Below are 24,501 nucleotides of genomic sequence, written 5' to 3' on the forward strand. Positions count from 1 at the left end.
TCTACTACATAATCTGGGATTTCATGGAGAACATTTGGGATTTTGATAAGATTGAGGAGTACATTAGGAAAAACATTGGGGATTTTGAAGATATTAAGGAGTACATTAGGGAAAACATGTATAGAAGATGGCTTCCCCTTGCACCACATCTTAATCTCTGTGATAACCAAATCTGGCTCACACATTAAATATCCAAAATATTTAGAATATAAAGGTATCTATTAAGACAAATATATAATGTAAATGCACGAGTAAAAAATGATATCATATTGCAAATGAGGGCCCTGTATATATATCTAGGTGGGAGTGCCCTTTCATTAAGAGTCATTTCCTTTAGTTGAGACGTGACCTTTCATTAATACCAATTATGGTTTATTAATTATTAATTAATGATATTTTATATTTATATATATTTATATTCATTACATTGCCTTTACCTTAAGAAATTCTTTGTTCTCACAGCTGATTCCAGGTAAGGTTTGAAATTTCCCAATCACGGCAGTGTTACAAGGATGGCTAATAGAATCACTCTTCACAAATGTTCCTCAAAAGGGGTAAACAATCAAGTGGAGGTGAATGATCGGCCATTACAAAGTGGAGGTGATGATGAGAACACGACCAAGGCTTCAAAGGCTAAAGTACTACATTCACGACGGCTATTTACCGGAAATTGGTTCATTTTGTAATGAGCTTAAACGCTGGGGGAAACATTTGCTCAGTGCTTATGTTTAGTTTTTAACGAGCATGAAGTCCGCGTTAAAACTACTCGATTAATCCAGTCGTATAATAAGAATGTCTCATTATTTCAAAAGCTTTGCCCCACATCCTTTCTTTATGCAAGTTAGGAAACAACCAATCATACGAGTTTAAAGGGTTAGAAGACCTACAAATTTAAAAAAATAAATGGTCGCTCTTCGCTTGCATGCCAAAAGGGTTACATGCCCCCAGGTATAGAGACATAGAGTTTCAAGGTTACCCCGCAATTTCACAGAAAAAACATTTGTTTTGCCAAAAAGGCCTACCTCTTTCAGGTTACCAAAGATTGTTCTATTCGCACCGCAAACAAAACACTTCTTCGGCGATGTCTACCGAAATAGGCAAAGGCGAATGGCGCAGATGCCTCCACCCACATAACTTTGACGAGGGAATCTTATTCCAGTCCAACCCCCTTTTCCAATCACGGACGGGAGTGTCAGACTAGTCATATATCTCTCGTGGAAACCTACTCTATACCTGAAGTTTTCTTGCCGAAGCAGACCAGGGTGCATGCCCCCTGGGTTTCAGTCATGTCCCCCGAATCACTCGCGCTCATCAGGTGGACGGACTGGGGATTGATGAGACATTCCTTGTGTGAAAAGACCATTCAGGGATGGTATATGACTATTTGCTATGTGTGAGCTGGGGAATGGAAGCTGGTCTACGAGCTTGACCACTCTTCCTTCGTGCGGAAAACACATTACTCTAAAGAGTGATGCAATGGCTCTCATGCAATAAATATAGTCTCGTCCAAGGAGTAGATTATAATCCAGGGGTCCTTGGACTACCATTACGTTCAATTGAATGGTTTTCCCTCTCAATGTTATGCGCACATTGGGAAGGATCCCTAACGGTCGACTGGTTCCTTTGTCAATGCCTGTTAGATTTCTCATCTCAGGCAAAAGTGATGGCGAACCAAGCGCTTTCCAAGCAGTCGAGGAAAGGATACTCACAGAAGCCCCTTCATCTATGATGGTACCGACCATAACCATTTTATATATTTGAGCAATGATTCAGAATGGTATGCTAGCCGGTAAGCGGGGTCTGCCTAGTAGATTCCAGTCAAAGGAAACAACTAGGTTGCTTGGAGGTGGGACCGAATAGACGGCCGGGTATGACTCTGACGAACTTCCTTCCTGCGGTAAAGGAATGGGTAAATTTCCCCCATGTTCATCGGAGTTTGTGCTTACGAAAAGAATTTGGACGGTGTCATCCTTGTTCTCTTCGGTGATTGTATGATCTGAAGATGGGACCTCTGAAGGCAAGACCGGGTCAACTGCCACCTCGACCTTTTGACTTTCGTCTAGTATGGATTCAGATGGTTTATCTTCAATGATAGATGCTTCGACCGACCACAAGGGCGGGTTAGCCAGATTTTCAACTAGTGACAGACTTGGCAAGAGTTTCTTATATCCAGGAGGAAGTCGTAACGGTGAAACCGGACGATCGTCCAAAACTCTTTTAGCCTCATCTAAGAAGGGACAACGGTGGATGGTATGATCGCCTTCACACAATTTACAAGGAAAATTACATTTTCATTTTTGTCCAGGGGCTTCACTTTCACTAGTTGATGGTGTACTTTCAACATGATCATCAGAGGTTGAAGACACCAGATTTTGCAAATGAGGAGACCGGTCCCTTAAGATCCAAGGGATGCAAGGAAAATCTCGATGAAAGTGGTCTCCTTTGCAAATGACACATGGCGATTTAGGCCTGGTCGGTGCAGTGTGTGGATTTTCGTTAGACGATGCTTGGTTGCCCCTTTTCGCCTTTGGCTCCTTCTTCTTCTTCTCTTTCTTCTTCTTTTCCTTCTTCTTCTCAGGTACTTGATCTTCAGCTTTACCAACTTCATCAAGCGAAGAGGAAGGAGGAGAGGAAGAATTGGATGAAGTAGAGGGTTGGGGGGTAACTCTGGAATCGTTTAGTTGCTGACTCGATTGTTCAGGAATCGCGGTATTCTGAATGACAGAGGTTGAGAATAGCCATACGGGCAAGCCAATTGTCAATCCTGGAAGCGACAATGTGGCCATATGGGGCACACCAACGTCTCCCCAAGAGGAGAAGGGACTAGGATTTCCTCCAAGGGGAACTCCTTGGTTGGTGGACTCCATTTTCCTCAACCTAAGACCAACGAAGGAAATATTTAGGAAAGGCTTTATGGCTTTTTTCCCAGGCTTGTAACCTCTTCACATCATTATCTGTTCTTGGTGCTATGATAGTTGATGATACGAGATGATATGAATCTCTGATTGTTGAGAAAAATTGCTGAACCGTAAAAGGATCTGACCATCATAATTCAATCCTATGTGGAATTTTGCACTTATAGGATTTCAAAGAGGAATTGTTATTATGCAACTTAATTGCATTGACATCAATTTTTTTCAGAACATAAGTTCAATTGTTTTTGTCCCAAGTGATATTGATATGCTGACTGGTTATGATGTCTGCTCTTATGATTTGGATCTTGATAGGGAGTTCTTGTAATATGATTTCCCTTATCATGTTTGTAGTGTTTTCTTGGTTTACTTTCGGTATATGATTTTCTTCACGCATTGATGTTGCTTGGTCACCGGATCTTCACTTGGAATTTATATAATTTATATACTGCAATATCTGTGTATGCCTTTACTTCAATTGGATTTGAATTTTTTTTAACCATGATAATAATGAAATATGTATTTTTTCCCTTCTCCTCAACTTGGAATTTTGGACTTTGATGCTTCTTTTTGGATAAGTTGTTCTATTTTGTTTTCCAATGACTGCTTCTAATTTTTAGGATTCTTAATTTATATAAGTAGATTTTGATTATGATTCCTGAGATGTGAATGTTCTTCAACTCTGATTTGTTGACATCTTTGATGTTTGGATTGTCAACTTCTCCACTTTCTAAAATTTGTAATTTGTTCCAGCAAGTGGTGAATGTTCTTAAAGCAAGTTATTTTTCATCTTTTTTGGATAATTCTTCCCTAGATCTTGATTCTCTTGTTCCAAATTCTAAATGCATTCTTTTATATTCTTTGACTTTTTAATCCATGCAATTAGTTTTTGATTGTGACCTTTTAAGCAAGAAATATTTTCATTTTTTGCTAAGAATTCCTCATCATTTTGTAATAATTTATCGCAAAACATATTCTCAAGTGCAAAAATTCCTACACTTTGAAAGAACCCCTACTGCAACAAATCTGAATCTACTTCACCTACTTGATTTTTAAATTACATTCAACAAGCTATTCTTCTAAATACTGAAGCAAATTACTTCTGCAACCTACACTAATTAAATATTTGGTCTCATGAAATAGAAAACAAAGCAAAGAACAAGATACATAGAACACACTTACTTTTGGACACAATAGTCCCCGGAAAAACCCAATGCGGGAAAATTGGTGCAGCAGTTTTGAAGGTTTATTATTATGCAGGAGAAATATATGAATACAAATCTAGGATGTTCATCTAGAAATCCTTTACAGAGAAAATAATGGTGGAAAATCTGAGTGAGTTTTACCTCACTTCACCCGACAAAATTCCTACCGATCCGGCACAAGACTGGCTAACAACGACTATTTCTGCACTGGCCTTGCGTAGGCTCTATGTTAGCCCCGTGTCACATCTTCTTCCCTCTGCGTCAGCGATCTCGACTATTCCGACAGTTCTCAATAGTTTTCGCTGTTTCCGATAGTTCTGGTTTTTGCTTGACAGACAACTTTTCTGCTCTACGTTGGTCCTTCTGGCTCTTTGTTAGGACTGCGTGGACCCAAACTAGCCCAGCGTCATCTCTCTCGGCTATTGCGCTGCCTCTCTGCAAGCTCTCTCCGCCTCTCTATTAGTATTCTTCGGAAAGTCCTTCTCCCGAATTCTCATTGCCCCTCTGCTGCAAGATCTCCTTAATCGATTTTCCTCCTAAGAACTTCTCATCTCAGAAAATTGATTTCCCCAATCTCTTTGTGTGTGTTTCCAAATGAACCCCATCCATTTTATACTTTTCCTCTTGAGTCTTCAATGACCGAGATTAAGTCTCTAATCAATGGCTAAGATTAAAACATGACTCGATCCACCTTCCAGATCATTCTCACCCATATTTTGATTAATACCCATTAATATTTTAATTTTCCTAAGTTTAGATTTGAGAACCCCATTAAAAATAAATTATTTTAATAAAATACAATTTGGGTGGAATTTTACCAAACGATTTCTGGGCGTTGGAGATCTTATGTGTTCTAGCCCCTCCACAAAATTCCGGAGCTAGAGCACATCCGATGCTACCCAAAAATCGACATTGCCTTTTAGCGAGGAATGTTCTCTAGCAATACTTCCCAGCAAAAGTATCACACTGATCCACAACATCGGTCCTCTGCGTTGCTAATGCTCGGCTTGTTGCCCTTCATCTACTGCATTGCTGCAATCTGTACTGCTTCCCATGACACTGCCACTGTAACTATTGCATATGTAATGCAGCTCCCTCTCAGTATGTTGCATCATGTTGCCCATAGCACTGCGCCACTGTTAACTGTTTCACTGCAACTCAATTGTTGAGAAGTAAGCAACGGAAAATTCACCCAAAAGATGACATGTTGGTCAGTCTGGATACCCTGTGATGCTGAAGCTACCTTTGTTGCTAATCTGTGCTGACCCTCTGATGCCACTGTGTTGCTATTGTATCTACTTTGTGCCCCCTGCACTGCTGCAACACTCCACTATGCTGCTTCAGACTTTGGCACTCTAGCTCTGCCACTGTCATCCCTCGCACAAATTGACTCCCATCAATCTGCTACTGTCATTAAGGGCTCCCGTAGCCGTATGTGATCCAAGAGTTTGGGCACCTCAATGATCCTGCCCTCATGTAGTCCTCCTGACTACAATTCAATATCGTCCCATCTCCCGCCTCGAGATGCGTGGGCAGTGATGGCAAACTCATCCTCATCTATCTTTGTTGAAGCAACCTTAGGATCATGTTTCTCATCCTTATCCTTTTTCTTCAAAGGACATTGGGTGCATAGTGGCCCATCTCGCCACAACTGTAACATTTCACCTTTGATATGTCCTTTCGCTTCGGCTTCTGTTGTCCCTTCGATGCCAGAGCTGAGTTCTCCTCCTCCTTCTTCGTCTTTGTGCCACTCCCATTGTTGCCATTGAGGTTGACCTTCACTAGGTCCCTCCTTAACTCCTCTTGTTGAAGAGCCGCCCACATCTCCTCCCATGAAGGTAGTTTTTCTCTGCCCAATATGCTTTGGATGAAAACTTACCATTCATCCAAGACTCCATTCAGGGCTATCCTCACCATTGCGATTGGTTGAGGAGTGGACCCCACTGCAGGAAGCTGGTCTCTAGTGTCCTGAAGACGCAGAAGATAGTGGTTCACTCCTCCTTTCTGCATCAAGGTCCGCTACAACTTCTGCTCTAAATACATTTTCTGCTATTCGGAAGAGCCTTCATATAGAGAAGAAAAGGCTTCCCACATCTCTCGGGATGTATCCTTGCCCTGCAAGTGTGAGACCACATGATCTCGAACTCCATAGAGAATGAGCCTCTTTGTCTTCCCCTACTCGGCCTTGTACTTCTTCTTTTGATCGTTTTCAGCGAGTATAGCTACAACACTATTGACGTAGGCCTCGAGATCATATTCCTCCAGAACAACTAAGATTTTGGTCTTCCATATGACATAGTTGGAAGCTCCTTCCAACCTGTCCTAATCTCTGAGCCCATGTGATGCCATCTCACCCAACTGTCGAATTGGCTCCTCTAGTCATTGCTTAGCACTGCTCAGCAAGTGAGAAATTCGAACTTTCTGGTGGAAAGTTCTCTGAGGAGAAAATTCCCCTTCTACGTGTCTTCATTCTTTTCCAGCAGATTTCTGCCTCGATAGAAACTATGCCCTTCAAGAACTGCGTTGAGGCTTTGCGTCACTCCCTCTGCCTCTGCAAACTCATGAACTGGAAATTGTACATCTCTGTCATCTTACTCGAAGAGAGATTTCCTCGGATCTGCTTCCCGGCAAGGACTGTGCAATCCCTTCAAAGGGGATTTGAATTGCTGCCAAGTGCAGCTTTCGGCCTCTCTACTCAGCACTGGATATTCTCTACCTGTTTCAAAATCAATGCTCTGATACCATGTGAAAATTCCTACACTTTGAAGGAACCCCCACTGCAGCAAATCTGAATCTACTTCACCTACTTGATTTTTAAATTACATTCATCAAGTTATTCTTCTGAATACTGAGACCAATTACTTCTGCAGCATGTTGTCGCACAAAGTGTCTAGGCATTGCGACAATTCTCAAAGTAAGGGCTGTCACTCTAATCCTTACTCACTTCATTTAGACTCTCTCCTAAACAAGTCAATGGTGGGTAGTCCCTATGGTGAATGGATGAGGATAGTCTCTGGAACACAGACTTTAGGAGATTTTAAGGATGAACAACTTGATGGACTTAGAACAAGTCTTGGTCAATTGAGATAGATAGATTAAAATAAGAAAACCATAAGATAAAATTGATTATAGACCAGTGTCTTTAATTTGAATTAACCATAGACTAAAAGAAAAAACAAGTTATCCAGAGCAATTTATAAATGTTGCGAAGGCGACGATCACGAACGATTAAATGTAAATGCCCAAAACTTTATCATGCAAGAGATTCCAGATTTAAGATAATTTTCATTAAGAACTCAAATCTAGGATAATTTTCCAATAGGCAATATAATTTTTAAAATATTAATCGCACTTGCCAATAGATAAATCAATACCACAAAAATTAAAATTTTACATTTAATTATCCCTTAGGCAAATAATTTAATGTGGTAAATGAAGAAATTAAATTTTTAATATGACAAAAGTAAATCAAAAGGGTTAATAAATTGAAATTTTAATGGGCCATAGGCCACATTAAAATTTTTATTGTGAAAGCACAAATCCTCTTTTAATTTAATTCCTTAGCCATTCTAAAGTCTCCAAAATTTTAAATATTTTAGATTTTTTAATGTTTTTTAAGTCTTTTAGATTTTTAAATGTTTTAATTTTTATATTTAAAAATAAAATCAAAATCATAAGTTAAAAAAAAAACAAGAAAATGTGAAATCAAAACAAAAAAATATAAAAATTAAAAAATGAAATTAAAACAAATCGAAATGAAAAATAAATAAATCAAGACAAAATTGAATTTCAAATGAAAATGAAAAAATATTCTAACTGTAACCTCTAACGCATATACAAATAAAAAAAGTGAAATGAAAAATTAAAAAGGTCGAATGAGAGTTCTGTTGTGTATGCAGGTCGTATGAGATGGAGGCTACGGCGGGAGGGAAGAAGACTGTGTGTTGGAGGAGTTGCACGCAGGTAGCTGCAATGAGGGGCTTGGCAGCAATGAAGGGGAAGGGGCTCGACGAAGCTGGAAAGACTACAAGATGGGTGATAAGCAGGTTTTGAAGGCAGTGACAGGAGTATAAGGGACAAGGTAGGGAATGGAGCAACAAAAATGGGCTGCGGATGGAGAAGAGCACGCAGGTTGGGATGCGAAGGAGCAGGGAGAGGTAGAAAAATTTCTTGCAGGGGTATGTCAGCAACGGAAGAGAGGAGGACGTAGCAGAGAAAAGCGGGCAACGTAAGGGGTTTGCAAAATTAATGGAGAATGCAGGTAGCAACAAAAGGATGTGGGTCTTCTTAAAAAAAAAAATCGAAATGCGGGCAGTAAGAAGAATAAAAAGAAGAACCCAGGGAGCATTTCCAAGTAGCCAATGGTAGCCTCAAGAAACCCAAAAGAAACCTAGAAAATCGAATTCCACGTCAATATATTTTTTATGCTTCAGTTTTAGCCTTGTAACCCTCATGAATGTTTCTAGATCTAAAAATTTTTAAACCCTTGGACTGTAACAAAATTGAATAATATCCCTGGAGAATTACATTGATAAACCCCCAGAGATCTAGATCTTACCCTCTAGGGCCTACATTTGGACTCTATACAAATTTCTTCCTTAGATCTATAGCTGCACGACAACAAGAAACACCCAAATGATATATATACAATGATAAAAATTAAAACCTAGAAAAACCCATGTTAGAAAAATAATTACAGAATTTACAAACTGCACAAGGATCGTAGATCTATTAGATCTGAGGAGTATGAGTCCAACTCCGTTCCCAGATCTGATAATCTAAGGCTCTCAACAACCAGATCTATCAATTCCTCCCCACAAAAATTAAATTTTTAAATTTTAAGGAGGTGCTAACTTGAAACCCTTCGTGCATCACCAACAAAAAAAATCTTATGATAAGCCGAAGATTAATTAAACTAGGCTCCTCAAAAAACACAGATTGGGAGTTTGCTGGTCCAATTGAAAACTTCCCCTAACGCTTGAGGATTTAAAATCAAGATTTCGCTGCAAAACTCAATCCAACCATTAAAAATAGAGTGAAAAAATAATAATAAAACTCATACAAATAGAGACACCCGCTATTACATTCAAAATTTAGATTATTATTCAAACCCCAGCAATTGAGCAAGATACTTGTACTCAATTCACTCTTTAGAAGCTATCATCAATGGCTTTAGAAAAAATTATGCATGAATACAACACATCTTATAGTATTCTTATGAAGAGTAACATGAGAAAAACTTAACCTCTATTTGACTCACAGGTCGGATGAATTGACTGACGAATGACTTCTTATTTAAAGATAAATCCTCCAATGGCTAGTTCGAGTGATCCTCGTCAAAGCAATCTCGATCGTTGATGAAGATTAAAATTCTTTTTAATCTCATTTGTCGAAATATTTAAATATTTGGGGAAATTTGAATTTTTCAATTAAATGCATTTTAATTAACTAAAAAATTAAAATTTTGAGTTAATTTCGCCAAATTTTTGACTTTGACATAACTCCAGGGATCAAAGGTTTAAAATTTATCAAAATAATTAATTTACCTTAGTTCCTTCGCCCCTTAAAAATTATTGTTTAAGGACCGACGAATTTTGCCTTTGGAGAATTTAAATTTACCTAGGACCTAGAATTAATTAAATTTTTGGCTTAATATTTTAATTAATTTTTTGCCAAAAAATTTAATTAATTAACCTATAAGGGGATAAATTATTTTTCCAACTCTCAAGACACTTTACATTATGATTTTCATATTTTTTTACATCACAAGGGGGAAAACCCTTTGTAATATACCCTCACAGACTACCCATTTCTGTGACACAAATATAATCTAGTAGACCAAGCAATTTGTAATAAAATAACCTAACCAAATAGTTAGGATTATTCCCAAATCACTTTTACATAGATTCAATCTAGAACACTAGGACTCGCCTAAGATCCCAGTGACAAAATCCATTACGGCTTTGGGGTAAGACTGAAAGAATACTCTGTCAATCATTCGAGAATGGATTGGTGAGACAAAAAACCTCCCAGAATGTCGATCGTCATTAGAAAAGTAGGTTTACTTAGGAAATTACATAAATGACACGGATCTGCTGAGATTATTTACACCATATATATGTAGATTTGGTTTATGTTATAACATGATGATCAGGCTGATGCGATACCTGAACGACACAGACACATAAAACAGGCACTATCCCTTTTGCGAAAAAAGGGGTGTACTGCTATGGGTCGTTGACACGTAGTGGTCAACACATCCTATACTAATTAAATATTTGATCTCATGAAACGGAAAACCGAGCAAAGAACAAGATACATAGGACACACTTATTTTCGGACACAATAGTCCCCGAAAAAACCCAATGCGGGAAAAACGGTGTAGCAGTTCTTAGGATTTATTATTATGTAGGAGAAATATCTTAATACAAATCTAGGATGCTCATCTAGCAATCTTTTACAGAGAAAATACTGGTGGAAAATCTGAGTGAGTTTTACCTCACTTCACCTGGCAGAATTCTGGCTGATCCGGCACAAGACTCGCTAACCCCGGTTATTTTTGCGCTGGCCCTGCTAGGCTCTGAGTCAACCTTTCAAGCTTTGCTTCACCCTTGCGTCACCTCTTCTGTCCTCTGCGTCAGCTATTCCGACAGTTTTGGATGTTCCCGGCAGTTCTGGTTTCTGCGTGACAGGCAGCTTTTCTGCTTTGTGCTGGCCCTTCTGGTTTTGCGTCAAGACTGCGTGGGCCCAAACTAGCCCAGCATCAGCTCTCCCGGCTATTGTGTTGCCTCTCTGCAAGCTCTCTCCGCCTCTCTGTCAATATTCTCCGGAAAGTCCTCCCGAATTCTCACTGCCCCTCTGCTACAAGATCTCCCAATTGATTTTCCTCCTGAGAACTTGTCACCTCAGAAAATCGATTTCCTCAATCTCTGTGTGTGTGTTTCCAAATGAACCCCAAGCCTCCATTTTATACTTTTCCTCTTGAGTCTTCAACGACCGAGATTAAGTCTCTAATCAACGGATAAGATTAAAACATGACTTGATCCGCCTTCTAGATCATTCTCACCCATATGTTGATTAATACCCCTTAATATTTTAATTTTCCTAAGTTTAGACTTAGGAACCCCATTGAAAATATTAATTATTTTAATAAATTACAATTTAGCTGGAATTTTATCAAAATATTTCTGAGTCTTGGAGATCTTATGTGTTCTATCCCTCCCACAAAATTTATGATCTAGAGCACATCCGATGCTACCCAAAAATCAACATCAAGATCTTCATATTTTTTTAATGTTCAACTATTTGGTCTTCTAATTGTTTAATTCGTAGTCATATTTGTCTGTCACCTTAATATTCAATTAGAGTGAAAGTTCTATAACGCTTTGATCATTTGACATTTTTTATGAATGATTCTCGACAGTTTTAGTATTCCTCTCCACAAAGAGAATATTTCTTAGAAAACCAAAACTTTGTATGGAATTCATCTTTCACTCTTCTTTACTTTCTTATAACTCTAAATATTTCTGCTTGAATATATATGTATATAGGAATTTTTCTTAATATTTTTTTCCTCGCATGTGTGTATATATATCTATAATTTTTTTGAATATTCTTGTATATATATACACTTTTTTTAAGGAAAACCCTTTTTTTCCTTTATTATTTTTTCTACTCTACATTTTTTTGGATTTCCTTAAAAAAATGTGATGAGACACGACTTGTGAAAGATGGGTGGCCACTGTATGGATATCGTATGGCCTGTTGCAGTAGCATCTAGCCGGCCTTGGAGAGGGAATCCGTACAAGTTATAAACTAGACCAAGAAGCAACAATGGGGTAGTGGTCCATTGTCACCACAACCAAAACCCCCTACTCTTTTCGGACTTTCACTGATGGAAGGAGTCACAGTGGGAGAGATATCACTTATAATATAGATTTTAGCGTTAATGTGTGAAATGATCTTGTTGATTTTTCCTTGGCACTTCAAAATTAGGTCTATGTCTAAAAGCTGATCACAAATACACTAAAATGCCAAAACACAAGCACTTTGCATAGTGGAAAATGTACAATAGTGAATTAATGTAGTACACAAGAGAATTTTTCAACCCAAAACTTATTATAATATAATCTTTAATACAAAAACATAGGGCTCCCGTAATGACCCAGCTACCAGTACAAACGAAATGTGAATTATTAGCATGCATACGAGGCATGCATATCATAGCTACATATGCACGCATCACTTGTACTGCACTAGTATTCATATTAAATTATGAAGAATTTTCAAGCGTAGGATAAAAGACGTAATTGTTGAAGATACTAAATAAATACCTAATTCGCAAAAATATATTGAAATATGTATTTTGTGTGTGTCGTCATCATAATAGGTAACAATATAATACTATTCAAAATAAAAGATTAATACTCTATACTATACAAAATTAAAATGGAAAATAAATTATATGCATAAATAATAGGGACAAGTATAAATAAAAGGAATGAACATTTAAAAAGGATAATATGCATGTTATACAAAATAAAAAATAAAAATAAAGAAAGCAAAAAAAAGGAATATAATATGTTATTCTACCTAACCCAACCAATTCATAAGGCACATTACAATATTAATAGTGTGGAGGGTGAATAATATCATACGCATAGGTTCCAAAAGTAATAAAAAAACCTGTCATCTTAAAAAGAGACCACCGCATCTAATTATAAATGTGTTACCTTCCTCACGGAGCCAACACAAAGGAGAGGCGATCATGCAGCCGACTGAAAGTTTGAGAAGAGCCTAAGGGAAAAATATAAAGGGAACATAGATGAAGTTTTTTGGAGGAGGAAAATTTTCGGGAGAAGGAAAGAGAAAAATTTTAACAGAGAGTTACAGATAGTAAGGACTGAGCCTTGATTGTTCTGAAGTTTTTGGGCACTGGGGATCAGATTGCATCAAATGGGAAGCATTCTGGAACTAAGTACCTACGTTGTACCCAGTTCAGCAGGGATGTTTTGGTTGTTTTGGTACTGTAGCAGGAGCATGAGTCGCAACAGAGCAAATATTCAGCCATAGAACACCAGAGCAACTGCCAAAAACACCATCAGACATAATTCCAAGTAAGTACTATCAAATTAATAAGTAGATTTTGAATTATCTGTTTAATCTGAATAATAATTTTGTTAAATTCTGCTAATAAAAAAATAGGGCTTTTCTTAGTAGCAGTTCCATTAAATTTTCTAAATTGGGTACCTTACATCTCAAGAAAATTTTTAACAGAGAGTTACAAATAGTAAGGACTGAGCCTTGATTGTTCAGAAGTTTTTGGGCACGGGGATTAGATTGCATCAAATGGGAAGCATTCTGGAACTGAGTACCTAGGTTGTACCTAGTTCAGCAGGGAGGTTTTGGTTGTTTTGGTAACAACATAGCGGGAGCAAGAGTCGCAACAGAGCAAATCTTCAGCCATAGAACACCAGAGCAACTGCCAAAAGCACCATCAGACAAAATTCCAAGTACTATCAAATGAATAAGTAGATTTTGAATTCTCTATTTAATCTGAATAACAATTTTGTTAAATTCTACTAATAGAAAATTAGGGCTTTTCTGAGTAGCAGTTCCATTAAATTTTCTAAATTGGGTACCTTACATCTGGTATCAGAGTGAGGTTAAACCCTTCAAGACCTTAGGGTAAAGAAAGAAAATAAAAAAATATCATAAATAAAAATTTTGGTTATAAAATAGTGGCTCTATGACATAACATGTGCTTGTTGAAGTATGGCACAGAGAAATTGTCGGACACATGGGCTCGTTCCTGTAATGTCACCATCATTTGTGTTAATTTTTTTTTTCACTTTTATTTCCCCAACTTCTAAAAGTTTGATAAAGACAGAGTTTTGGTGTTTGGAATAGATTTGCAAATAGTCCCACCCGTGTTGTTATTTAATTTTTACAAAATTCAGTAGACGATTTTTTATAGAGATATATATAACCTGATTATAATGAATTTAACTTTGAAATTTGGATTTTATATCTTTAACATTTTAAGAATTATATATCTATATATATATATATATATATATATATAAACTGTGATATTACTTCTTTACAGAGGTTGAAGTGTAATAAGACCGAATTCCTCAAGCAAGCATATGAAGTCGATTTTATGCACTTGCTTTCATGCACATCCCTATCAAGGATCACTGTTTTGTGTTCCCAATTGCTTGATGTGAATCCTCAAAATCAATTTCCCAGAATTTTATTATTGCCCGTGTTTTTTTTTTCTTCTTTAGTTTCATGAGCGAGAGTATGAATCCATTGAGTTCAATCAAATTCTTGGAACTTGCTTTTTAAATAACATTCGTCATGATTCATTACAACATCCTAGGGAGAAAAAGTGGTTGGTAACTTGGTCCATCCACAGTTCCACTTGAATGTGGCATGATTATCTTTTTTGATGATCATTTGCTGTTTTATTCACTGTACAGAACACTAGTTTTTTTTATTATTTGTATTTTTATTAGACTATTTGTTTCCTTTAATTGTGAGGAGACTTTATGGACCACTAGACAACCCTGCAGGTGCTACCGTCACTTGTTGCTAATAATTTCCCATCAATTTTGGATGGATGGCCTGTTCGCTCTCATTCGACAACCTTAGGTTTAGGGAAAGAATACCACTTTCGAAAGCGATCAAGGATCTTATGCCCAATTTCCTCCAAATAATCTGGCACATCCTGATTCCTTTCTCCCTCTCCTAGCTTCAATTTAGTTACCTCCGTCCGTCTCGCCACAGGTTCTAGCATAACTTCTCCTAGCCTTCGGGCCAAGCTTATTTCTTAGTCGGTTTCTTTGTAAATCCTTGGGTTTGACTAGCCAAACCTTGTTCTGTGATACCTGTCCAATTCGTGGTGGCCTAGTGTGCTCAATTTAAAATAAAAACCGAAGATATTTCAAAAGTCAAGACCTACCTACCATTGAAAATCTGGATACTAATAATATGAAAGAGTAGTACAGTGATGTGTGGTTTTGCAAATGGGGTAGCAAGCTAAGTGGGCTTGATTGTGGGGAAAACTCCATAGTTAAGCGCGCTTGATCCAGAGGAGATCTGGGATGGGTGACCTCCCGGGAAGTCCTGGTTAACGGGTGCAAGCCCCGGAAGTGATGATTGACGCTATGTGATTTATTTCACCAGTTTCAATCCCACTTCTTCACCCTTGTGAGCATCACCCGATGCAATGAGTGCTAAGTGAACTATTCAAATCATGAGAAATTAGTCACTTACGACTACCTCTCATGGAAATGGTCATACGTGAATGACTTACTTAACGCAGTTGAATCCCAAAAATGATATCTAATATAATGCACTGCATAAACCCCCTATACTTAAATTCAAAAAGCGTGAAGGGATCTCTACTTGAATGGTTCATGAGGCACAATACTTGCTAAGGTTTTGCAAATGGGGTAGCAAGCTAACTGGGCTTGATTGTGGGGAAAACTCCACAGTTAAGCGCGCTTGAGCTAGAGGAGATGGGTGACCTCCCGGGAAATCCTGGTTACCGGGTGCAAGCCCCGGAAGTGATGATTGACGCTATGTGATTTATTTCACCAGTTTCAATCCCACTTCTTCACCCCTGTGAGCATCACCCGATGCAATGAGTGCTAAGTGAACTATTCAAATCATGAGAAATTAGTCACTTACGACTACCTCTCATGGAAATTGTCATACGTGAATGACTTACTTAACGCAGTTGAATCCCAAAAATGATATCTGATGTGTGGTTTGACGGTATGTCTACTTGGGCGAAGCCTAGGAGACCGCAGTTCAAATCTCATTGAGTACACTGACCTGCTGTGGTGGTAGCTAAAGGGGCAGATTCCCCAATCTCGTCTTGGCGGCACGTGAGTCTAGCTCTTGCTAAAATCATAGGATCTTAGTATATCGACTTGCAGGTAGTTGGATGTACTCCTGGTGTTATAGAGGCAGCTACGAGGATTGATCTTGGGTCTCCCATAGATTAGGATTGGCAGTTACCGATTCACCATGTGGTTAAAAAAAAATAAAAAAATATGAAAGAGTAGCTACACGCTTAAAATCCAACATGACAGAAGATAAAAGACTCTTCAAAACTAATTTTTCCATGTTTTAAATAAAAAGTTTGGACGTAAATTCAAGTGTTGATTATAGTTATTTTATTTTTTAGATCTAGTACAACTTTTATATCGATTTTGAATTTCAAAAACTTTTAAATTATTTGAATTTGATGTTTAAATTAAACCACTTAAAACTATATAATATTATTTTATTTTATTTTTCTCTACCAAATTCCAACAAAAATAAAAGCTTCCAAAACAAAACTTTTTGTTTCACACAATTCTAACCAGAATGAAACTTGAACATTTTAAATTGATGGTTAGGATTTCATATTAAGTGAATCTAATGGTCTAGATTATATGTTTTTATCATTTAAAAAGAGTCAAACAAGGATAACATAAAGCTCAAATCTTACAAACAGTTATTAAGCAAGAAAAATGTTGATTTCATGGTTTCAAGGAGCGAAGAACTAATCTTCCTTGGGAAAAATAATCCCAAATTATTTTGGAAGGAGCTCCAACCGAAAAAGATACAAATTGGAAATAATATTATAGCTGTTAAATGGTTTGACTATGCAAGACAACTCTATGAGCAGGTTCTCAAGGTTGACCCTCCCCCCTTGGTCAACACTAATACTGAACTCTTCACAGTACAAGAGGTAGAGATGGGTATTAAGAAGTTGGGTGTTGGAAAAGAAAAAGACTTAGCTAAACTCCAAGCAGAAATATCTAAAGTGGGGCTCAAAGATTCTTTCACCTCACATTACAAAAATCTTCAACAACATCATACAAGAAGGGCTCCCCATAGATTGGACAACTAGTCTGGCAATACCTCTTTTCAAGAGCGGTGACGTCAATAATCCCTCCAAGTATAGGACCATCATGATAAACCCTTTGTTTGCAAAGCTATTTGGAAGCATGCTAGAAAACAAAATTAGCAAGTGGGCAGAAGAAAGAGATAAGTGTGCTAGGGCAAGTAGGTTTTAGACCTAAACATTCCACAGTTGATCATTTCATAACTTTAAGGCACATCATTGAAAAATTTTGGGAGAAAAAGGAAGAAGTCTTTTGTTGCTTTGTTGATTTCAGAAAAAGCATTTGACTCGGTTCCTAGGGTTAAACTTTGGTAGAGAATGGAGGAACTTGGGGTTCCTAAACATTTGAGAGCAATTGTGCATATGTTGTATGAAGAGATGAAAGTCAAAATTAGAACTTCAGCAGGCATTTTTGAAAGTTTTAGAAGTGATATTGGGGTCAAGCAAGGTTGCCCACTGTCTCCCACCCTTTTTGGTTTATATATCGACAAGCTTGAGGAATGGTTAAATTCGCAAGGGGGTGATGGTATTTATTTGTGCAAGTTTGTTATAAGGCTTCTTTTGTATGCAGATGACCTTATTTTGATTGCTAAATCGGCTCTTGGTTTGCAAGAGCACTTACTATCCCTTGAGTATTTTTGTAGAAGTGTGGGGATGCAAGTCAATATCAACAAAATGAAAGTAGTGGTCTTCTCTAAGAAAATAAAACATAAGCAGCATAAGTTCTACTTTGAAGGAAACATTCTAGAAGAAGTTGCGGATTACAAATACCTCGAAATTGACTTCAACAAAAATCTAAGCTGGAATGGTTGTAGAAAGAAAAGAACTTTGGGGGATTGGAAAGCATTTTATGCTTTTCAAAATAGGTGTAGAGAGGCAAAGTTATGGGACTGGAAGACCACTCAAAGACTTTTTGGGCTTCTAGTGATTCCGGTGATTCTCTATGGTTGTGAATTGTGGGCTAGCAATACCTCCGACATGCAGTGGAGACAAATTGAGAAAATTCAGAAGCATTTAATTACAAACAAATTTAAGATTAAAAGTGCAGTTCCTTATGATATCTTGTTACGTGAAACAGGGACTTCTCCTATTGAAGCAATTTCTATGGTGCGAGTCATAAAGTATTTAAAAAAAATTGAGCAAATGGAAGAGGGTAGATGGCCTAAGGTTGTCTTTAATGATAGATTGTGCAAGAGAAAAAAAACTTGGATGCAACAAAATAACAAATGGTTTATTAAATGGGGTATTTGCTTGAACGTGTGTCCCATAAACAACAAAGAGATAAAAGATTTTGTTATGGAAAAGTTCCACAAACGTACTTGGGATAAGGAGCTAGGAAGAAAGAAAAATTACTATATTGAATTGTTTAATCCCACTCATAATCATTAACCAAAAGCATACATAGAGGCCAATATCTCTTGGAGAGCCAAAATTCTTATTGCTTAGTTAAGGACTAATTCTCATCAACTCCGTTGTGAAATAGGGCGCTGGAAAAGGCCAAAGGAAGTGTGGGAGGAAAGGGTATGCATTTTTTGTTCTTCCGGAAAAGTGGAAACGGAAAAACATTTCATTTTAGAATGCGAGGCCTTCAAAGATAACAGGGTAAATTATGCAGATATGTTGGCAGCTAGCTCTTGGGATAATCTATTTAGTGAGGGGTTTGTCGAGAAGTTGGGAGATTTATTGTGAAGCTTCACTGAAAAAGGGCCGAATACATCAAGCAGATGAAGAAGAAATCTGTCCCATAGGCTATCTTTAGCCTCGTGGACGTTAAAATAATTTCTTTCTTTCTTTCTTCTATATGTTTGAAGAAGCAATCAGAAGGTGTTACTTTTGCGTTAGTTTATTTCTATGCTTCGACTCACATTTTAATAAGGTGTTAGAAGGCTAAAGTGGTTCATGGGTACATGCTTTTAATATTTAGAAATGGATTTCAATTTATGTTCTAACTCTGCACATCTTAACATAGGATATAATGTTATTTTAGGACCGTAAAATATGATATATCATTATGTACAAAAGTTACACCACTCATACATATATATTTATATATTCGAAATATGACTTTTTATATAACTTATATAAATTTTACTTCAAATGAGTTTTCATGATGAGATAGTTGAAAAGCTAAGTAATAATCCAAGGACAAAAGAAATTTCTTTTAGGATAACCCATACTTTAAAGTTCCACACTACAAATTTTTAAACCTATAATAAGATGTTAAATTCTAAATTGATTAAATAAATTAGCATTTTGAATTATTAAATATATTAAAAGGGAAGGGGCATATTTAAGGACTAGAAAATGCTAAAGTGATATTATGATCTGTGAAGACCATGCATTTTTATAAGTATTATTATGCATCAGGATATAACACCACGCATTAGGACAAGGAGGTAGTGATACCACCCTCCTTGATCTCAGTACCGGTAAGACCTGCCTACAGGTAAAAATAGCAACAACAAAAAAAACTATACTCCTATGAGAGCTTGAATTTACGAAAATTATATTTAATCCAAATCGTACCTCAAATTTTAATAATTTTATTATGTATCCAGGAAAATCCATGATGGTAAGGACATATCAATGATGACGATGAGATCAGGTAGCATCACCATTGCTGACGCCACCACCATCGTCATCACCATCGCCATTGCCACCACCACCACTGAGACCATCATCAACGCCAATCACTACTTGAGTTAACCGTTATAATACACTCATTGGAAGCCATATTGGAAACATTAAATGGGCCGCCAACAGCTAATACCAAAGAAGAGCAACCTCAACTTGAAGAAAGAAATCTAGCGGAACCTAAAGGTTTTGAATATAGACAACCAAAGAAAGATATTTCTAGGGAGCTGCAAAAAATTAAACTCCCAGAATTTTCAGGAGGACGAGCAGGAGAACGTGTTGAAGCATGGTTAGAAGGAATGAACATATGTTTTGCACTATGTTATGCTCTTAACCTGCAAGACGATACCAGAATACAGAATATGCGAAGAAATATACCCAGAACATAGAATAGTGGAAACAATAGCAAGTATTTTATTATTCAGAAAGCAATGTTCACTTGCCTCTTCGAGGGGGCAACCTCCAATAGAGCAGAGCTCGATTACAAAATAAGACACGATCCTCCTCGCAGGGAGCCTCTATCCTTTATATATGAGCAATACCATGGTTCTTATTAATACCATCTATCTAATACCATGGCCCATTTGCAACTAACTGTGGTCCCGTCATTAAATGCGGGTTAACCACTTACAATTATTAATATGGGCTTTATTGACTCTTTACTTAACTATAACTATGACTCGATCCTACTACATAAATAAGGGGGTTAGGGTGGGACCCTAACATGCCCTCCCCCTTAAGAATAGTCTTGTCCTCAAGGCTGAAGCTACGGAAACTGCTGAAGAATAGTGGCTGGTTCCCAGGTTGCATCTTCCGGAGAGGTGTCTTTCCACTTGACAAGGACTTCCTTGATCATGCGGCCACGCAGGTGCCGTTCTCGTGTGTCTAGGACCTGCTCAGGTTGGAGCTAGATTGACCCTTCTTCATCCAATTCAGGTACACTGGTTTGAATTCTGCAATTGTTCCCAATCACTTTCTTGAGGCATGAGACATGGAAAACTGGATGGATTTTTGCAGTGGGTGGCAAAGCTAGCTTGTAGGCCACTTCTCCAATGCACTGAAGTACTTGATACGATCTGTAGAATTTTGGAGATAGTTTCTGACAACCCTTGTCTTTGAGTGATGTTTGCTTATATGGCTGCAGCCTCAAAAATACCTGATCCCCTTCTTGAAATTGGCGCTCTGAGCGATGCTGATCTACCTGTTGCTTCCTGCGGTTTTGATCTTGGTGAAGATTCTCTCTAAGATGGGTGAGCATGGTTGTGCGGCTTTGTAGGAGTTGATCCACTGCTTGTACCTTTGAGCACCCCTTGATATAAGAAGTAGGGGAAGGAGGGAGTTGACCATAAACTGCTTCATAAGGAGTCACTTTGGTGGTGGCATGATAGTTGGTGTTATACCACCATTCAGCTAGAGGTAACCATTGTACCCAAAGATGTTGCTTTTCTGAAGTGAAACACCTAAGATAGGTTTCCAAACATTTGTTGACTGCTTCAGTTTGACCATCCGTTTGTGGATGATAGGAAGTACTGAGTTTTAGTTGGGTACCTTGTAGCCTGAAGATTTCCTGCCAAAAATTACTGGTGAAGATCGAGTCACGATCAGACACAATAGAAGTGGGCATGCCATGCAATTTGAAGATCTGATCCATGAAAGATTGAGTGAACAAAGTCGGTGTAAAAGGGTGGGGTAGGGCGCAAAAATGAGCATACTTAGAAAGTCGGTCCACAACCACCATGATGACTGACTTGTTTCTTGACTTTGGAAGACTTGTAATGAAATCCATAGAAACCTCCGTCCATATTGATGCCGGAATGGGCAATGGTTGTAATGTGCCTGGTGCTTTGACTGTCTCCCATTTGTGGCGTTGACAGACATCGCATTCCTCTACAAAAGTAAGGATGTCCTTTTTCATGCTTGTCCAAAAAAATGATCTTCTAGTGCGAGCATACGTCTTCTGAAACACTGAATGTCCTGCAGTGGGGGATGAGTGCAATTCCTCCAAAATGCGGCTTTTGAGGGTGGATGTTGGTGATATTACGACTTTGTCCTTGTAGCGAAGAATCTCATCCTGCCATGAGTAGCCCTTGGTGGAATTTGGATCCCCTGCAGTTGAGTAATGAGTTGGGAGAGCCAGGGATGTGAAAACCATTCCCAGCGAGCCTCTTCAATCCATTCTGGAATGGGAAGGGAAATTGTCAGCAGGGTACCTTCCTCCTCAAATTGGCGAGATAATGCATCTGCTACAATATTTTCGCGCCCTTTCTTGTAAATGATCTCATAATCATATCCCAGCATTTTGGCGAGCCATTTATTTTGTTGTGGGGAGGATAGGCGTTGCTCCAAAAAATATTTAAGACTGTGATGGTTTGTGCGGATTTGGAAACATCGCCCCAATAAGTAAGGTCGCTAGGTATCTACTGCATGTAAGATGGCCATCATTTCCTTCTCATAGGTAGATTGTCCCAGATTCTTCCCACTTAGTTGTTGGCTTGTGAATGCCAAGGGTCGACCTTCCTGCATTAAGACCGCCCCAATACCCGTACCCGAAGCATCACATTCAATGACAAAAGATTTGGTGAAGTCGAGTAGTGCTAAGACTGGAGTGGAACACATGGCTTTTTGAGCGCTGTAAAAGCCTGTTGTGCTTCATCATTCCAGAAGAATGAATTTTTCTTGAGGAGTTGAGGGGCTTCGCAATGCGACCATAATTGCGGACAAATTTGCGATAGTAGCCTGTGAGACCCAAAAATCCTCTCAGGCTCTTCAAGGTCTTAGGTTGAGGCCAATCTTGCATTGCTTGAATCTTTTTGGGGTCCACCTTGACACCTTCACGCCCCACAATGTGGCCCAAATACTCAACTTCTTCCATGCCAAAAGAACACTTGGACATCTTAACAAATAATTTATGCTTGCGAAGCAGCTGCAAGAGCAGATCTACATGCTGAAGATGTGCAGCCCAAGTGCAACTGTAGATGAGGTTGTCATCGAAGAAAACAAGGACAAATTTCCTGAGATATGGTTTGAGAAGGTGGTTCATAAGGCTCTAAAAAGTAGATGGGGCATTAAAAAGACCGAATGGCATGACCAGGAACTCATAATGGCTTCATGAGTTCTGAAAGCACTCTTTGGAATGTCGACTTCCTTCATGCGAATTTGGTGGTACCCTGAGCGAAGATCCAACTTAGTGAAGAATTGAGCCCCATTGAGTTCATCCAACAAATCATCAACAACCGGGATGGGAAATTTATCTTTGATTGTCAACTTATTGAGGGCCCTGAAGTCTGGACACATACGCCATTCCCCATCTTTCTTGAGCACCATGACCACCGGTGATGAATAAGGACTAATGCTGGGACGAATGACGCCTGCTTCCAAAAGTTCCTTGATTATTTTTTCTATTTCATTCTTTTGGGTGAACGGATATCTGTATGGGCGCACATTTGGTGGTTGGGCCCCTGGGACCAAGGTGATGCTATGATCATGTTCCCCTCTCGAGGGTGGAAGCTCATGAGGCTTGTCAAAGACTGGCAGATGGTTATTTAAAATTTGTTGCATCTTAGGATGAATCGGCAAAGAGTTGGGTTCGACAACCTGGATGGAATTAAATTGAGCTATAACTCCATGATGGCCCTTTTTTAACAATTTTTCCATCCTATGTGAGCTAATGATTGAGGGAGCTCCCGCCTGGAGTCCGCGGAGGGTATGTGTGGAGTTGTTCTGCTTAAAGCTCATATACAACTCCTGGAAATCCATTGTGATTGGCCCAAGTGTGCGAAGCCATTCAGCACCAAGGACAATGTCGCACCCTCCCATGTGTATGGCAAACATGTGGGTCTTCAACTGATAATCCCCCATTTGAAGTTTGACATTTTCACAGCGGCCTTCACATTTCATTGTTCCCCCATCCGCAATTTGGACTTGGAAGTTAGAAACTGCTTGTACAAAACAATGCACTGCTTCCACGACTCTTTGATGGATAAAATTATGTGTACTTCCACTATCAATCAAGACTACTATTGGGCGATGCTTAATAAAACCTCTGATCTTGAGAGTTTGAGGTGAAGAAATCCCTGCGAAAGCATGCAACGAAATAACTGGTTCGTCAAGGACATTGTCCTTCTAGTTGTCCTCTTCTGCCTCCTCAGGTTCCTCAAGTGGTGGGGCTTCCTCCGATGAGCTGTAATCAGTGGCATCAATTTGAAAGAATTTGGGCTCCTTGCATTTATGACCCGGGGAGTATTTTTCATCACAGTAGTAACATAATCCTTGCTTTCTTCTTTCTGCCATTTCTGCAGGTGACACCTTTTGAACCTTAAGTGTTTGAGTCGTGCTGTGAGTCTGTGGGGGGTGACCCTTGTCGGTGAAATTTGGGCGAGTGGACTGGGCCGCTAACTCACGTTCTACGTTACGAGCTACCTTGCAAGCCTTCGACCATGTGGGAGGGTGGTGCAGTTGGACGTGGGCTTGTATGGCCTCTTTAAGACCGCTGATAAAACATTCCATGTAGAACGCATCTTGGAGACCCCTAGTGCGGAAAGCTAAGGCTTCAAAGGCTATAATATATTCATCCACTGTGCCAATCTGTCGGAGCTTAGTGAGACGACCCAAAAAAGCAGAGTCATGGTCAAAGCGCTCTATAAGAGATTTTTTGAAGGTGTCCCAAGTCAAAAAACTTCCATTGCGACGTTGATGCCATTACCACCATTGCCATCTTTCATTGTCCAAGTACATGATCCCCACCATAAGCTGAGTCTCATTATCTAAGATGTAATTCAGATTGAAATACTGCTCCATTTGTGCTACCCATGCTGTCGGGTGAGAACCATCAAATTTATGCATATCC

The 24,501-nt window shown here is 38.6% G+C and overlaps 1 protein-coding gene across 1 annotated transcript in view; it reads left to right on the top strand.

Annotated features, from left to right (window-relative positions):
• LOC149246504 (uncharacterized) overlaps positions 1-24,501 on the top strand; it is a 434,707-nt gene that overhangs the window by 249,758 nt on the left and 160,448 nt on the right. The gene's annotated exons all lie outside the window — the stretch shown is intronic.

The sequence above is a fragment of the Pinus tabuliformis genome, chromosome 7 (assembly GCF_031772625.1).
Source record: "Pinus tabuliformis cultivar Carrire ecotype Pingquan chromosome 7, CPIR1, whole genome shotgun sequence".
Lineage (NCBI taxonomy): Eukaryota > Viridiplantae > Streptophyta > Pinopsida > Pinales > Pinaceae > Pinus > Pinus tabuliformis.